Source organism: Dermacentor albipictus, chromosome 2, assembly GCF_038994185.2.
Source record: "Dermacentor albipictus isolate Rhodes 1998 colony chromosome 2, USDA_Dalb.pri_finalv2, whole genome shotgun sequence".
Lineage (NCBI taxonomy): Eukaryota > Metazoa > Arthropoda > Arachnida > Ixodida > Ixodidae > Dermacentor > Dermacentor albipictus.
Genome location: NC_091822.1, coordinates 114,686,204 through 114,703,903, shown reverse-complemented (window position 1 = coordinate 114,703,903; position 17,700 = coordinate 114,686,204). Strand labels below are relative to the sequence as shown.

General features: G+C 45.3%; 2 long non-coding RNA genes across 2 annotated transcripts in view; one reads left to right on the top strand and one right to left on the bottom strand.

The window, feature by feature from the left end:
* LOC135910957 (uncharacterized) overlaps nucleotides 1-17,700 on the top strand; it is a 47,761-nt gene that overhangs the window by 27,528 nt on the left and 2,533 nt on the right. The gene's annotated exons all lie outside the window — the stretch shown is intronic.
* Nucleotides 5,557-16,020, bottom strand: LOC135910925 (uncharacterized). The gene is made up of 3 exons (XR_010567164.1): nucleotides 15,919-16,020; nucleotides 6,557-6,691; nucleotides 5,557-5,635 (listed from the first exon to the last, which is right to left on the bottom strand). It is a non-coding gene; the product is annotated as an uncharacterized lncRNA (long non-coding RNA).

The following is a 17,700-nucleotide window of genomic DNA, read 5'->3' as shown; positions in this document are numbered from 1 at the left end:
AAGAGCAAGGCGTCTAATGCCGTTTTGGACTGTTTCTTAGGTGACGCAGCAGTGACCCCGCCCTTCCTGACGTTCCATAATCCATCCGAAAATGGCGCTCGCTGTCGGTAGGTGTGGTTTAGAGGCAACGGTATGAAATCTAAATTTGAATTAACAGTGCGCAAGCAAAGCCCTGATTTTTTTTGTAATCATATATTTCTCCCTCAACTCTTGTTTTAATGATCAAAACAGAATACTTGAAAGTCCGTGTCACAACCCCTTTAACACTCGGCACAGCTGGTTTTTCACTCAAGCTGCTGTCGAGCTGGCAGTGGCATCTCATTCACTCTGCCCTCTACTACCAGATTGCTGTGATTAACTTACCTGTTAGGATTTCCACATTCCGTCCTACATACATTGAGGACATTTCCTATGTCCCAGAAAATTTCTCCGCAGGAAACTTTCCTCACCTTTAACCTCACGTGCGCAACGCGTACCTGTGTCCCTAATCTCAGGAAAGGAGGTTGGTCCGGGCGGTCCTGGAGCCTTTCTGTTGCGATAAGTCGGCGCTTGGTCTTCGCATTTTGGCATTGCTTACTCAATGCGCCAGGCGTGACTGGGTCATGATGTTACGTGTAGGCATGCAGAGCAATTGCTGAAAGGAAATCTAGCGATAACTATAGGTACCGTGACATTCGTAGCAGTTACAGAGCTGGCAGAATCGACGAGGAAGCAATGTGGACACTACACGTGCCAGAAACAACCGTCTGAGCCACACAAGGGTTTCCGCTCTACAGATGCGTTTGGCTTAGGCCGGCGTCGTTGCTATCTTACCAGCCATCACAATTGGGTGGTGCCGACCCTAGAAAACAGCTCTTGCGTGCATGGGAATTTGTCAATGGGGCCACAGGTTGCCAATACCTTCTGTACACACGGAGCAGAGAAGCCTAAATGAATGGTTAAGATTAGTCGGCTGAATGCTAAATGGCAGTCGCAATAACTCGCAATGTCTCGCAGGTTAAATGATAATGACGTCAGCACGAAGCGAACTGCACACTCTCCATAAATAAAACAGCAACCATCCCCTGTGCATGGGCATGTGCGTATTCCTGATGTCATCTCCGTATGTGATTGTATTGGTGCGGCCGTATTTTGTCTGCGCTGTCGCGTTTCACTATGCGCTCGCGTGTCTGTGTGCACAAGCATACACGCGTTCATTCTGGGAAACACATTTTGTGCGGCATTGCCAGAACTAGTGGCGGGAGATCAGCCCTTGTGTATGAGCGTTTTTCCTTTAACTCAGAAATATCACTGCTCACCCCGTTCAATTCAGCGTAAAATACCTGTCTGCTTTGTGACCATGCAAATGAACATACATGGAGCTATGCGCTGCGATACGATCACAGTACTGAATACTGTTTTTGTCGTTGGCAGCTCGCTTCTTTGAGCACGACACACGCAAGCTATTTATTGTCTCAATAGTTTTGTACCCCTTCCATAAGACATTTTACGTCTTTGTATTGCACTCTCACATATACTAATAATGTTCGGCATTATGATTTGCGACAAATTTTTATACAATTATGCTGAAAACGGCCATAAGCATATTCACGTGCCATGCTTGCCATCTAAGCCAGCCACTACGCAATGAAAAGCGCAATTTCATGTTTCGCATGCATGGCGCAGAAACAACGGTCGCTATTTTGTAAAACATGTGTCCTATTAAGTATTTTTTTCTATGGGAAATATTTGGCACTTCATCTTTGCTGAAGGTAACTGTGACATTGCTAAGCATCATAATTAGCTTTGATTCACTTATTAATCAAATACACCGGGCGATATAAGGAGTCAGGCATTTCCAATATAATTAAACTTTTCCTGTATCACCGCATCCTTCAAGAAAGCATTTCCACACCTAAACATTGAAATATTTTTTTATGTAAATGTAAACCGCACATTACTAGTGATCCCGATACCACCGTTATACAGCCATTTTTGTTGATTGGCAGTATTACAAAAATGAAATGCCCAGTATATGGCCAGAAATACCCGGCATATTATGTTTTGGTCACAGAAGGAAATGAAGTGTAAAAACAACGCAACGATGGTACAGAGGCCGAATTCACAAAGCTATTTATTTGCAAGTGCCCCGGGAACCTTTAGCCTTCGCACAGCCTCCGAACATTTTTGGAGTACGGCCCTGTTCTGAGAATTACGCAGGCGTTGACAGTCATAAATGCCAAGTATTATCAAATCTGACTCTTTGCCAGTACAACGTCGTGCGCGGGCGAATGATAACGAGAAAATGTGAATGCTGCCTAAGTATCAGCGCAAATCTTTCAAGCGCTCCGGCAGGCACCACAAATTTTGTTCGAGCAGGTTGAACGGCTACAGACGTAACGTGCTGCTTGAGTTGGCCTATAACCACCTTTTCTGTGTCCCTTCGTAGTCAGAAATGTCGCGCGGGCTTGAAAGCCATTCATTTGGTTATCTGTTATTGTGCGAATGAGCGAAAGGCCCGCGAAGCAGCCCTTTTTTGGCTCACCTAACGCCTACGGGAAAAGCGCATCCACGAAGCCGGCAAGCGGGACGCAATCGTCTATAGTGCCGCCGCACTTGGAAATGAGAATGCAGGCTGCCGTCCAGAAGCGGTCTCACGAACGCCCTGGAAGGTAGCCCACCGCTAATTCTCCGTCCTCTGTGGCCGCACCAAGGACGCAGATATCGCGCGACAGCAGACAAACGTGACCCGAACTCATATGAGCAGACGGAACTCATATGAGCAGACGGCTTGCCGCGGCAACGCCCTTGGGTAGGAGCCATTTAAAGAGCGCACTCCACGCGAGCGCCATCGACGAAACGGCGTGCCAAACAGAAACTAAGCCAAAAGAGAAGCTTCGCATGAGTTTGTGCGTTTCAGAGCGCTTTGCGGTGGTCGTACGCCGTCGTTGGCGAACTTGTACAACAGCCTTGAAAGGTCAGGCAGAAGATAGTGTTTCTTATCATGCCGTTTTAGTATATAAGACTTGTGGTTAGGCTGTAGAAAAGTAATGTCTGACCTACCCCTTTCTAAGAAGAAAAAAAGCAGTCTGATACTCCTACAACCGCCTCAGAATGGGACACCGTCTGTGTAAGAATATAAAGGATTTAGGGTAAATCCTTCAGCTGCAAATTACCAAGAGAACCAGACTGTAAAGAACTTTAGAGGTCTATGCCAAGGCAAAATATGCTGGTGATGTTGTATGTGTGTAGATGAGTTGCACTAATTTTAATATCGCGATTTAGCAACAACACATATCGCAAACATACGCTCATGCTTTTAACACGAGGTAAAAGCGTTGGCATAGTGAGCGACGAACATTTAGGGCCTGCATTAAGAAAAATGTCTTGTGCTAGAATTGTTCCAGAGAGCAAACATCACCCAATCCTGATGCTGGGCGTATGATTAGAAAAGCGGCCCGACCAATGGCAAAAAGACCTCAAGAAAGAAAAGCGTTGCAACTTCAGCCCATGGTCTGCAAATAAATATCAGTTTGTGAGATGATACGAGGATACGTTATTGGACTTGCAAATCGATGTTCGTCTTGAAAGATTCGGCACAAACAAACAATAACCGGCGTCAACACAAAACATCAGCACAAACACCACAGACACCTATTTATTTTCGTATGACAGTTAAAAAATTCCTATACGCTTTACAGCGCAAGCGTAACATTGGTTTGGTCTAGTGACACATGCTGACAAATTATTACAAATGTTTTTAAGATCTATGAGAGAATACACCACTCAATCAATTGTCCATTAGTTCTGCAGTAGAGTTTCTGCAATTGAAGCTTAGTCTGTGAAAAGCTTGCAGAAAACAAAAACAAAAAAGAAAGCTTCAGTGAACACTCAAGAACTTCTGTTCCATGTGGCGCAGGTGGGCTGTATGGAATACCCTTAGTGAAGGGTACAAGCTGCGTTGAACAGACAGAGTAGAAATGCCATTTTGTGATATTTTTTTCTATTTTATTATCGCATGCATTAGGTTCTTTCCGGCACATGTGACAACAGTCGCTCTTGTGATCAACTTTGTATTGCGGTACTTTCTATGCCCACCCGTAACTGCATTCTCAGAGGCAATCTTTTTTCAGCCGAGTGAAAGAAAAGCTGGAATTCCTGCTGCCGCACGAGTCATGGCCTCGTAGTTAAGCGTCCACCTCGGATTCGAGAGCACATGTGTTAACAATCAAGCTGCTGCATGTTAGCCAACGGTTATCGAAAAGGATGCAGGGGGTTCCCCGACACTCGACTTTTTTTTTAACACTGAAATGTCCTTGGGAAGCAGCCCGCACCATGAACATTTCGTCCGACTCTGTGGGTACCATGAAGCACTAAAATAGAGGAGTCTGGGTTCCTACCATTGGCGAAATTTCCCATGTGTAGTCCCAATGCGCCTGGTGGGGATGCCCCTGGTTGGGTAGAAACAGCCCTTTGCTAGCGCTGTGATTTCACAGCAGTTTGAGCAGCTGGTCGGGTGTGCACTTGTACCTTTCTACCGTTAGGCATCCGGTGACAACTCTAGTCTGCCTCTGACATCTGCGGCTGATGCTCTCCCACAAGGCCGTTCATGGTTGGACAAGGAACGACACCCACAAGTAGCCGAGCTTCAAGCCGGCGGGCATTTTCACGCATTTTATAAACCGATGGGTTGCGGTGGCATCGGTCAGCTACGGAGTCGGCACGAGTCTTACCGCAAGGCTTTAGCCACCGCGTTTATGGCAAACCATGGGGACGGCAAGGAGGATGTATATAAACAATAATATATCTAACTTGCTTCTGTAGCTTGCACACAAAATACACAATATTTTCTCTAAGCGTTGGCAGGTACACATTCTTTTTTCATTGCGGTGAGCAGCAAACTGTGAAGAAGAAAGCCTCGGTACTCTTATCGCGACTAGTTATAATTACGATAGGAAAGGTCATCCTAAGCTCACCATAGCTTTTCATTTGTAAGAGTTGCCTGCCGATTGCCATCCACATTCCCTAATATTATTATATCAAGCTTCACAATCCCTTCGAACCTTCACTCAGGTATAGTTCTAGGGTCAAGAGTGTTTTGCGAACAGTGGCTCAGTTGCGAGCTGCTCAGTTGGGAACATGTTGCAATTATTAATCGCATACATGGAGCGGTCATAGAACAGATCATTTGCAAATAATTTCTCACAAAATGCATTTCTTATTACCTGTGGCAGTAGCAGGACCAGGTGGTAATGATTTAAATGTTGACGTAGCCATGGCTAGGAAAGCAAATAAATATAATTAGCTTCCAAATGCATCACCACTCGGCACGTTCGTGGCAAGCAGGCAGTTGAGAAAGCTGCGTGAAAGTACTCTGCTTCTGGAAGCGTTACGTAATTTCATAGCACTGCACTGAGTCAGCCACAAAAAAGCATTTTGGCATGGTTGCATACATCTCCCCGAGGTGTTGTTGCTGCACATTGCTCGGCGACGAGATTTCGGAAGCCCCAGATTTGGCATGCGGCAGTCGTTATCTCCACCTGGAGCGCGCCTAAGTAAAAAGCTTACCTGGCATTCGAACGAATGTGTGAGCTGTTGGCACCGACGGCGCTTGCGACGAGCAAAGGCTGATGATCGAACTCCCGTCACGCTGCCGCTGCCCCATTCGTGCGAGACACCCAAGAAAGTTATAAAGATTCGGCAGTTAAGAGTCGGATAGTCGAATGGATAACAACGACGCGGCCGTGTAAGGATGTGAAATCCAGCCTAAGAAATATATCGGTTGAGATCCCGATTTAACGGTTTTGTCAGCACTAGGCTAGTGCGGTCTCGATAACGGAAAGAAAACAGGAATTCGGAAGTTAGTGAAAAAAAAATGCTGGACTCACGCGTCGCATAAAATTGACCGAAACATTGAAAAGAAAGGGATACTTTTGCGGCACATGGCCTGGACCGGTACTTCAAGACACAATCGAGATCATAGTCATATTTAACTTATTGAGCGTGAATGCTTTCTGGCGCGCCTGCGTAATGAGATATTGAGCAAATGTAGCCATTGAGGAAGGTGTGCTTTTCGGACATTCCATTGCATGCACGGTTATCTCAAAACTTAGATTTCGCTGCCGCCATTCGTCATTGGTGTTGAAAATGCGTAATAATTTAGGTGCAAGTCTATTGTCTGGAACCGCTACTTCCATAGATTGTTTACCACGAATAAAGATCGAGCACTGAATTTTAGAACGTTATCTTGTAATTTACCCCATCCCTGTAAGAGGAGCACCAGTGCCTTGAAATTGCTGCTCCTCGAGGGAAGAGCCATGCTTTTTGCGTATCAATGATGTTTATTGTTCTAAACAATTTTTTTTGTTCGTGGCACGCAAATAATAGGCCCGATTCAAGTTCGCACAACTAAGCATATCTAAACAAAATAAACAAAATTCATTCAGACTCAATCACAAGATATATTTCTTGCTGAGGGCCCACTTTGATTCAATCTCACCAAACTTTTACTCAGCCAGGCTCACTCGGGCTCAGACCCACGAAAATTCTGCCCTGATTTCCTTAGTGTTCTACTTACCTAAATTTAGTTCAGCTTCACTTCCTCTGACTGCAAGTCACCGGAATTCCATTCAGGCTCACTCAGATTCAAAAGTAGTCTATTTAGCCGGGTCCACTCAGACTCGGGGGTCAGTTTGAGGCTGACTGAGTCGACCTGTAAGTAAGTTGGTAAACCTATGTAACTGAGCCTAACCTTTCTCCAAGAGGTTATATTGCTTCGAATCCAAGACCTTAATTTTTAGCTCGCACTTTGACAGGCTCTGCCACTGTGTGTTTGATAGCTGCACTAGCGAGAATATTACACGAAAAACATTCTAAATGTAGCTATCCCCTCCGAATGGCTTAAAAACTGCCAGAAAAATAAACAAGTACAGGCTACTACATGTGCGATTAAGGTGTGTCACTCATTCCAGCCACTGCAATGTCCTTTATTTATGTGTAATGAAGATTGGCGCTACCCACTAATTCTGCACCAGTGACAAACACATGCAACGTTGATAACTGCCTGCTATTTCTACAGGGCAGTGCGTCCGCGTATCCGCGTATTTTATTACGGATACTAATGTTCTTGCTCCGTTACTCAATAAACTTATGAAAGATGCGTATAGAAGCATTAACATCTGAAAAAATTCAACTGCTTAATAACTTTCCAAGGCCTAGTACAATTGCGTTCGGTTTGCAAAGGGTCATTTCTAATAATGCCTGATGCTTTGAAAAATATACTGACGAAGTGGTATCGCGGACCCTGCCACCCCCTGTACCATCCCGTCGACTATTTCCCGCGTCTCCCGCCAGGTTACCAGACAGAACAGAACCATGGCCCATGCTCTACAATCACACAATATATTTCGATTGTGTCATCCCTGGCCATATGGCACGCTTTTATAGACGGTGCTACTGGCTTCCCCGAGTTGACCAACCTGCCCACTACTACGCCTCTTCAGTTCAGTACTTCCGACTTCTCCGACATTCCCGTCCCACCGCCTCTGGCCATGATCACCACGCGCAATTTCCATGACCCCGTTCGCTTTCCCCAATGTGTCGTTGTCCCACTTCTACCAAACAGAAAAACAAGTCGCCGCAGCTCCCGAGGCAAGCACTCTGTCCGTGTCGAACAGCACAAGGCCTCGCTCTTCCCCTACGAACGTGATCGAAGTAAGTGTAGATGAAACTGTTGCACTTGCACTAGTCCACATAGGAGCCGCCGTTTCTGTTTTTACCGAGAAACTTTGCCGCTAGTTTAAGAAAGTAATGACACCCTCGTCTGTGCTGTCGCTCCATAAAGGAGGCGCACAGCACATTGCTCTTGTTGCTGCATGCAGCTGCATCACCATTCAAGGACTCGTATACAGCAGAATTTGCTGCTCTGTCTGCATGTTCATTCGACATCATCAAGGCTGTTATTGACTGTTCTCGCACGGAAGTCCAATGTTTGCCATTTCCTGATGCCCAATCAAATGATCCCGGCTATTCCGTCGAAAAGAGATTGTTGCTGACGGCACTACCATAATACCTCTGCACTCTTCTGTGATTACGCCAGCCGGCTCCAACTGTGTTACAATCACGCAGATGCTATGCATGACGAGAAAAGACTGAATACGATAGAATCCTCACGACGACGTGAAAATGACCGTATGATGATGACGCAAGGACGACAATAGAATGGCGATGATGGCATAACAACAGTATGACGATGATGGAACAACCGCCATGGTATGCCGACGAAGGAATGAGGGCAGTGATGTGACAATGACGGTACAACATTGACCTCATTAGGACAACTTCCTCACGACAACGTGATGCAGATGCTGCAATGATGCCAATGGTATCACAAAGCTGGCGTGACTACAACGACCATGAGGAAAGAAATTACGGAGCTGGAGTGAGGCCGACTGCCTCACGACAATAGGATAGTGATTACAAAATTATTATAATTGATTGACGACGATATGGGGATGCTGGAGTGAAGATGGCGGTGTGATCAAGGCATCGTTTCGACGACGGCGTGATGACAATGGATTTCTCTACGACAAAATAACTACAATGTAAAGGCCACAACGCCATGCAACGACGGAATGACGGCGGCGATGTGATGATAACAGCGTGACGACCATTGAAGGACGATACTGGAGTAAGGAGAATATTGTTGGAATGGTGCCGATGGTATGACGAGAAGGGCACGACAACGAAGGCGTTACGAAAATGGCATGACGATGCTGGAATCACTGCGAACAATGACGGCGACAGAGTGTCGATAGGCTGAAGGATAAAGGCTATGGGACAATCAAGATGGATTGACAACGTAATGGCAACGTCACCTGGCTTAATGGTCATGAATACAATTGGATTAAAAAAGTGGAATCACTAAAACAAAGTGCTGATCTGAAAATACCTCTTACCCAATTGACAGCGACCGCGTGGCGGCGGCGAAATGACGACGATAGCATGAAGACCTCAGGCTGATCCCGAATAAATTACAATGACGGCATCACAACGAAGCCGCATTAGTGTTGGAACTGAGTTCAGCGCTTACGTGCGTTACCTGGGGCCGTGGGCTGCCTCAGTTTGCACTAGACTCAGTGTATGTCTGGTACCGACAAGTCATCCATGAATGGAGCCAGTAGCCAGCAGTGCTCACGATAGTACAGTGACGACGGCGTGCTAAAACTACTTGAAGTATCACCCATGCACTCGCAAATAGCTATTGGGCAGAAAAGCAGCTAACAGCACCAGCAGGAAAGTTGATGGAAGAGGCTAATAGTGCTTACCTTCAAAAATCTATTTCGGATTATCGCCTTTCCAACAAACATACCAAATAAATAAATGCTCTAAGGAGTCTTCTTTTTGCCATTGTTGGCAGTGCCACTATCTTGGCTTCGGTCATTGTTCGTAAATGATTTATGCTCCAGTGACAGGCAATGAGGTCACGCGTGACTGCCAGGTCCGCCGCTGCTTTCTGTCACCGCGAAAACAAAGCTGATGTAGGGCGAAGTACAGTGGCTGGAATACAATAATATACGAATAGAAAGGCTAATGTTTTAACCGTTTATAAAAGCCCGATATCCGGGCTTTCTGTAAATATTTCTCGTACACTGTGAAAGCACAGGATTTCTGAGAAACCTGTCGAACGGTTGACTGTTTCTCCAGATATAAGGTGCGATAGTTACTTGATTGGTTAATATTGGGCCCTCAATAGCAAGGTGCCGGAAGAAATAAAAAAGAAAAAGGCAGCAATAAAAGGGGGCAAAGTGACTTGGCCACACGTACACATCAGCCATGTTTATTCCATACTGTATGTATACTGAGTTCTTTATATCTTTATATCTGACTTTATATCTGACCTTTATATCTGACTCCACTTTCCTCGTTCACACATGACCTTATACATATTGCGCTTGTTATGCGATCTGGCGTGCTTCTGTCTTCATTTACTGAGGTGACGAGCAACAACGAAATGTTTCGGGATGCTATTCTTAAACAACTAAAAGCTGTGTACCAATGAACTCAATTTATTTGTCCACTACATGCGATGCTTTCAGACTTTAATTGGGTTCTTAGTGCACCTGCCATAAAGCTTGCGTAAATATAATTTCGCGTTTCATTCATCTCTGTTGAAGTTCCACGGTGATGCTAGAACGCATATATTAAAGAAAAGTTTTAAGCACATGCGACTGGAGTGCGAAATAAATGCCTTTTCTTTGTGTCAGCAAACGAAGGGTATGTGAGCTTGTTTTTTTATTCTCGTCGATTTGATGTCTCGTTGTCCTTTTGTTAGTATAACTTGTGCCGAGCAGACGATCAAGCAGACAGCAGCCACGTATGGAGGCGTCCTAGCCGATAGAAGGCCCTATGCATATAGGTGGCAATTAGGACCAGCAATTTATCATGTTTAATTCATTTATTTACTCATACTTCGTAACATACGAAGGCAGTTGAAATTATTTGAGAGGTGGCTAAATGCAGGGAAGCTTAATAGAAATAAATTATATACCTTAGCCAAGTAATTAGGAATGTTGCTTGGAGAAAGGTAACTAGTGACATCACACTTAAAAATAAAGTAGCTAAAATAATTTTGCGGTCGAATTGATTGGGTTCCATGAACATGGAGAGAAAGCGCTGTTCCAACTGCGCCGAAACGGCAAGCCCTTTACAGATTTCGGCAAAAGTTTCAAATTTATCCTTATCACATGCACAAACAAGCCATCAATCTGTCGTTGAACCTCCTGCGTGTTGATAAAGAGGGTAGTGAAAAGAAATAAGCCTCTGAGAAAAGGTCACAAGCAAGATTTTAAACCTAGTAACTGCTGCCATGCGCAACCTTCTGTCTGGACGGGGAGAATAAAATGCCTGGAACAGCGCAAGCAAAACAACAAAAACACGACCAAACTCTTTAAGTTTGCGTATCCTTGTTTCCTGAAATAGCTTACACACTTGCTGTGAGCTCTGCCAAGAATTGCTATCGAGCTACAGAAAAAATAAATGTTGTCTAGATGAGCCTTGTTTTAAATGCGACCATCCCCATTGAGATGTCGTAAAACTGCGAACCGGAAAGTGGTGGCACTTCGCAACCACCACTATGCAGCCGAACTAATTTCTTATGCTTTTTACTAGCGAAACCAAAAAAAAAAATGGGTTGCGTACTGAGGAGAAGCTTATACAGTCACACGCGTGTGGCCGAGCTGTATGGCGGGTGATTCGATCCGGAAGCGGCTTAAGACGCTCACACACGCCCACCTCAAGGCGTTGTAAGACACCGCTTTCCGGGAGCCGGAATCAATTGTCGTGCATTTCAATGAACGCCGTGGCAGACACCGGGGTCTCCGATGAATTGGCATATGAGCCAAGAAGGGGACAGTACCGCGAGCGCCAATATATCTAGCTTCAGGGTTTTTTTTTTCTTTCGCGTTGACTTGCTCGTTCTCTCTCAAGGAGGTAAAACGTACGTTTCCCTTCCAGACAGATCTTATCGCCGAGCGAGCTGGTACGACTTTTGTCGCAGACTCCAACCCGGATACCGTTTGGAAGCACCTGAAGCTGCGAATTCGCAGAAAGGACCGGGGATGGTGCGAGCGTGTTGAGTGAATACGGAATAAGAGATAAGAACCATCGGCGCATTACAATTAGCTATTGTGCACTTGACAAGGCCGGCCCGCGGGCTCCGTGGATTTGGAGTATTAACCAAAACTGTCTCCGGCACACTTTCAAAACGGCGGCCCTACTGCCTCAAGGCTCCTCACTTTAGTAAAAGCTAAGTTAACGCCCGAGGATCAATTTTTTGATGCTCATGGAAGGCGAATTTTAAACGAAAATATGTTTTACGCGAAGGAAGAGCCAGCTTAGTTCAATTAAAATTTATTTCAAGAGTATCCGTTGTTACGAAACGTCTTTAATTTTTATTTAATGTAAGCAACCTTGATCAAAATTTTCCCACTCCCGTTATCGTTATCTGCCTAGATGATTCGTGATGCTATTTGCTCGGCATTAAGTTATCAAGATTGCACGATCTCTGGTTTTGGTCACGGGAAGGGCATGGTCGTCCTGGTTCGGTTATCAGAGAGAGATCTTATGAGAAGCTCATTTACGCATATTTTTTTTCTGTTGATCTGTTCCTGCGGAATGCGAAGTGAGAAATAGGCAGGATACAGTCGCGTATTCCAGCCTCAGTCAAGTCAGTTTCGCCCATACGTGAGAGCTTCCCACTTCCACTGACTCATTCCTCTATGTATTTGGGCAAATAATTGGTGGTTGCTGCAGGTGTCTGTGGATGCGAGTTCAAATAGCCTGCCTTACTACCACCTCACACAGTCCGAGACAAAGCAGGCCGACACACTTTTGAGGATGGCTTTGAAGACCGCTCTCCGCCTGCCGATGAGTACATCGACTGAAAAATTATTGACGCTAGGGTTGCACAACACCCTCAGCGAACTGACAGAAGCCCATTACGTCTCGCAACAACCGAGACTTGCGCGGACTCGCACGGGCCGGCAGGTCCTACAAACCTTGGGGTTCCCAGCAATAACAACACGAACCCAAGAAACCTGTTTGATACCTCGTCACGTCCAGGACAGGTTTCACGTTGCCCCGATACCACGCAACATGGACCCTAACCTGCACTCCGGCAGGAGGAGAGCAAGGGCCCAGTACATGGAGAAAGCGTTCAGGTTCAGTACAACGGCCCGTTTTACGGACGCCGCCATGTATGGGACAAACAACAAGGGCGCAGTTGCAGTGCCATGCGACCACCGAGACCACGTTACCTCCGCGACATCGACCCGCCCCTGCACGATTACGGAAGCCGAAGAGCTGGCCATCGCGTTAGCCATCCGCGAGGGCCTACATGCAAACCAACCATTGACGATCCTCACGGATTCCCAGCAGGCCTGTCGCAACTTCCTACAGGGTAGAATTGGAAGACCTGCTGCCCAAGTCCTAGCTGGAACACTCAAGGAGGACTCTGAGGACTTCACCACCCAAACCATCATCTGGATACCGGGCCACACTGGCATCACGGGCAACCTGCAAGCCGACAGAGCAGCTCGAGGATTCGTACATAACCGAGCACTCATCACGCCAGCTGCAGAAGACCTGGACCCTGTCGACCTCGAGTATTCAGCCATCGTGAACTACCACAGAGGGCGTCGCTTGCGATATCCACCGCCCCATCGAAACCTAACGACAGAAGAAGCCGCTGCCTGGCGTAGGCTCCAGACAGACACTTACACGAACCTACACATATTACATCGGATACACCCCACAGCCTACAGGGACGAATGCCCATGTTGTGGGGCCACACCAACCCTATACCACATTACGTGGGAGTGCACACAACACAACATAGAACACCCAGACACGAACACAACGAGGGAGCAATGGGAGGCACTGCTGTCCAGCTCGGCCCTCGGCGACCAGCTCAAGCTGATTAAGAGAGCTGATAAGATGGCAAGAACCAGCGGAGCTCTGGACTAAGGGCCCCGACCATTAGCGGTTTTTCTGACTATTCTTTTAATAAAGTTTATCTATCTATATATCTATCAAATAGTACCTGTAAGAATAGTTGGCGAGTGTCACTCGCCTGTAATCAGAGTGTGTGGTTTGACTCCTTCCTTATTTTTGCGGTGTTTATTCACCGCAAACATGGGTATGTTGCACACAAAACTGGCACAGATATCCCTTATTAACTAACACTAGCGAAAGCTAGAAATAACGGTGAATAGGCATATGAACTGAACACCAGATGTGTGCCCTGCCAGTTAAGTGACTGGCCTGTGAAATTGCGACATATTGACCAACAATGTTTTGTTGTTTTGATTGTGACCCACTCCTGTATGAGCCAATCAGAAGGCTAACAGTATTGCTAAATAAAAAAAAACAAGTAAACTCACGGCCTTCGTTTCTCTACTTCAAGCATCAATTTTATGCCGACAAATATTCATACATTCTTTGCAAGTGAGAGGTTATATCGCTAGCCTCACAACGCTCAAGCTGCCGCTCTTAGAAAGTTTTTAGGAACGAGAATCCGCGGCTGAGACCTGCGAGATCCCATGGCAGGAGTGATTCTATCTCGTTGTTTTAACAGTTGAAGCCCCCATTTCTTCAATTGACAAAGGCACAGTGCTTCATCAGCACGAAATACCGGCCTGCGTAATGAGGCCGCTGACGTTACGCACGACTTACGCTAGTGCCAATAAACCACTAGAATAGCAGCTTGGGCTTGCTGGTTTTCCATCCTGCTAGTAACAGCGCAAAATGTAGACAAGAGACGAGACAAGAAGACACCACAAGCGCTGCGGTGTCTTCTTGTCTCGTCTCTTGTCTACATTTTGCGCTGTTACTAGCAGAAGCACTAAACCACGCCAAGCCCGGTAAAAGGTTGAGTAAGCCACCGCCCTGGATTAGATTATATTCCTGCGAATCAACTGTCAGCCATGCAGCGTAGCAAAGAAGCATTGCTAATAAGTACTCAAAGCTTTCTTTCAGGTTCTGTTCCGCGTAATTTCTGCAGAGATAAGGCCCGTATTTGTAGGAAACTGTGTCTAAGGGCGGAGTGTGGACGTTTAGTAAAACCTGAATCAGAGCGAAAAGTACCTAATGCAGAGAGCCTATATATTTCTGATTTCAGAGTTTTAAACATTTTATGCGCTTCAAAGGAAAAAGGGAAAGGCTTTAGAAAAAAATCCGCTCCCATTCCGCCCTGTCAAAGTACATGTACTGCGAAGCTGCTGCCGACGTTAGACTAGCACAACTGACGTTAGACCAGTACCACCATGATGTACTTGTCAAACATCCACCACAGCAATGCCACCCCAAGTGACGTTCTTAACGAGCGCCCGAACGTATGCGGAAGAGCAGCATGCGTCCTCATTCTTCTAAACCCTCGGCCAAGTGCGAGTGCCTTATTGAACTAAATGGACGTGTAAAAGTAAATTGTGTCAGACAAATCCTAGACACAAGCTACAGCAATGATAGCTTTGGACTGCAATACGACTATACGAGAAAACATAATTACGTTGCGCGGAAACTGATAGACAAAGCCTTTTTGCAGTCGCCATTTGAGGTTTGTCTTAGTGGCCGTGGCCGCTAGGCGGTGGTACTGTTTTTGGACAGCCTCTGTGATGATACCGGTTGCGGTTGCAGCCCACGCTGCAATGCCCGCTGTGCGATAGATGCAATGGACAGATGGTGCGCACACTTTTGTTACGCGCGCACTCACGTAAGCGGAAGTGCACGCAGCATACTTTCTCATTCTGAGGCCCTCCGCCTTGCGCTGGTGCGTTATTGAACTAATTGAATTTCTCAGAGTAAACTGCGATACCAAATTCGTAAATTAAGACTTACACACAACCTGCAGACCTTATAGTGTCGGACTGCAATTTAATTAAACGAGGAAACATAACTCTTTTACCCGGAAACTCAAACACACCGCCCTTTTCCAGCTTCCGTACGAACATAGTTGTAGCAGCACTCGGTTGTTCTTAGCGCTTGAGTGCGTATATACATAAAGTTTTATTGTGACAGCAGTTACAGAGACATTCCAAGCAAAATTTTGCTGCCACTGTGACGTTTCGTATGTATGTATGTATGTATGTATGTATGTATGTATGTATGTATGTATGTATGTATGTATGTATGTATGTATGTATGTATGTATGTATGTATGTATGTATGTATGTATGTATGTATGTATGTATGTATGTATGTATGTATGTATGGTAAAAACACATAATAGGGTTTTCCGAGGGCTGGAACTGAATAAAGAACATCTAGCACAGAAGCCCGATATTCGAACAATTAGGCCAGGCAGGCTCGTCTGAGCGGATGGGATAGAACAAAATTAAGAATTTCCCGCATGCTAAGGACGTTTTGTAGCTGTCAATTCCGTACCTTCTACGCAGCAGGAGTTGCCTTGAATGCTGCATCACGCCAATATGTCGCCCCCGCGTATAGCTTGAAGATCGTTCGAGCAGTGGTTGCTGTAGTTGTTGCCCATCCCACTCGTGGCTCCTATCCACTGTGGGGATTGGCCAAGAAATGGGTGGCTTATTTTAAGTTATAGCCACGAAGAAACTTCCATGACTGCTTTAAAGAAAGTGGTGTTGAAATGCGAAATTAGGTACCAAATTGATAACAATTATATTAGGAAGAATAAATAATCAATAAATGTGAAGAGCACAGCAAAGAAAAAGTTAAAGATGGAAATTTAACAGGCATGTCGGGCAAGAAATTCTTGGATTGTGGAGCAAACACCCAACGTGACTAAATACCATTGCATTGGTCCCAAACGAAAAAGTTCTACGACAACGTTAAACCGTGCGGTCGCTATCAATGTTTCGCTCTCGGTCGACACTACCATTACTTATGATGAAATTTTCAATTCAGTAAGCTAGTTGAATACGGGAGTCCTTACTGTGATGTCAGCTTTTATTTCTTTTACCACGGTGTTTCTCTTTTCCTCCAAGGCAATATAAATATTTCAGATCTCTAAGAAAAACGTACCTGAATTGACACGTGCAATACATTTCTTCTTCCAGCAATCAATGTGAGAGGATACGCTTCCACATCTGAAATAAATATATATCTATAGCTGGTTTCAAGAAGCAACGCGAGGTGCAGTAGAATGAACTTGCATGTACCTTCAGGCAAGTAACGTAGTTTTCCTGGGATGTTTTGATGTAGCTGAGTTACTGCAGCAAGCACAGTTCTACTAGGGGCAATACGAATGACTCCGTCGTTGTGTGGCACGTACTTTAGATAAACAGAAAGAAAATTACAATCTGCCTTAGCTTTTAGCTTCACTTAGTAAAAAAATATTGTGAGCTATTCTTTTGAATACCTTTTTAAAGACTTCAATAAACAAATTTCATGTGATTGCAGCAAAAATCTTTAGGCGGCCAGAACGCCAGAATTGTACACCTACGGCTTGAGATATTCAAGCAGGAGAAGTGAACTTCCATTTCTCCCAAAGTCTTCGCATGGTGTTATCAGTAATCACACCTTCATGAAGCCGGTTTCTCAGAAGGCAGTTACGGGATAATTTTCTGTTACATAAGCCGCAATCAGATGCGGAAGGACAATATTCAGATCGAATTCGCGACTGTTTGTTGACTGCATAAAATGAAAAACGAATTACCGTGAGATCACTGTCATAGAAAAGCAAATCCGGGCTATGAGGCTCCTAAATAATGCGACTTGAACAAGTACTCAACAAATGAAAATTATGCTTGCAAATACTGTGATCAACTTACGTTTATGTAGGACGCAGATCATGCGTTTTTGTAAAAGCTCATACAGCTGTTTTGTGATATTGGGCCTTTGCTGAATGAGCCTTAAGTTGTCTTTCCGATTCATCTTGACCGCCCAGTGCCAGTACGGAACTGTAGTTCTGGACACGCAATGAAGAGCTTCGCTAAACACGTCGCCACTTAAAAGGAAGCGAACAGCTCCAGAAAATAGTCGGATCTTTGTACAAATCGCAATCACCCATCTCACGCACAGGCCTCAAATACAACGGGTGACCTTGTGCCGGATTTTGCTTGCACCAAATATCTGCAGAACAGGTTCGTAAGAATCGCCTGTTTCAATGCCGCTATGTGACTTTACGCTGCATAAATGACACGTGGACTGTAAAATCTGCCATTTGTTTTTTTGTTGTTGTTGTATTTTCAT